General features: G+C 35.6%; 1 protein-coding gene across 1 annotated transcript in view; it reads left to right on the forward strand.

The window, feature by feature from the left end:
* LOC105621611 (protein apterous-like) overlaps positions 1-1,091 on the forward strand; it is a 47,534-nt gene that overhangs the window by 40,673 nt on the left and 5,770 nt on the right. The gene's annotated exons all lie outside the window — the stretch shown is intronic.

Raw genomic sequence — 1,091 nt, forward strand, 5'->3', positions numbered from 1 at the left:
GAGAGAGAGAGAGAGTCAGAGAGTTAGAAGAGACAACCGCAATCAAAAATTGGGAAGAAATTAATTAAAGAAATAATTTTCTGAAAATTATTTAGAAATGCTAATTTATTTCACGAATCTATCAAATATTCTTCGCTCGTCACTTTTCGTCCCGATACTCGGATGCGTCGTAGTCTCCGCGATTCTCGGATAGAGTTATCGACTAGGCTCGGTTTCAAGTACGAGCGATCAGTACTGAGCCGCAACGCGACGGAAGCGAGTTCTAACGTTGTTTGATGCGTATCACAGCTCATTAGTTTCTCGAGTGCAAAGAGGCGGATTAAAGCGGGGAAAGGGGAAGGGAAACACAGCGTATGCGAAAGGCTCGTGGATACATAGCCAATTACAGCTCTATGCAGCAAATAGTTTACAGGCACGATACCTTATTCACAGCCACGTTGGTCTATCGCACCTCTGCCTACAAGGATGATACCGTCGACATTGCGCGATTAAGCTCGAGCAAATTGACTCGGCAGGATGAAACACAAATTCGTGTCTAATTCGTTCAATTCTTCTTCCAAATTAGCGGAATCTTCACAAAATAGCTTTTAGATGATTAAACTACGTGTTGACTATCATATATGATAGTTATATGAATCAGCGTTTCATTAAGAGAAAACTTTTTGATAACTATAATTATATATCATTATAATTATGACTATTTTACTGCTATAATATTAGTAATAATTATATTTGTATATCGACAAATAAATGTAATTAACAAAGACAACTAACAGAAAATATCTATATGTATAATTATAGTTTATATTATTATCAGAAAAATAGTTGCAATTGTTATAATTTAATTGTAATTTATAGTCTCAAAAATGATTATATATTATAGTAATTATAATAATTTTTATGATAATAATAATTGTAAAAAATTATAATCATTTTCGTTTGTCAACCATACACACACACACACACACACACACACACACACACACACACACACACACACACACACACACACACACACACACACACACACACACACACACACACACACACACACACACACACACACACACACACACACACACACTACACAC

This window comes from Atta cephalotes (assembly GCF_000143395.1).
Source record: "Atta cephalotes unplaced genomic scaffold scaffold00035, whole genome shotgun sequence".
Classification (NCBI taxonomy): domain Eukaryota; kingdom Metazoa; phylum Arthropoda; class Insecta; order Hymenoptera; family Formicidae; genus Atta; species Atta cephalotes.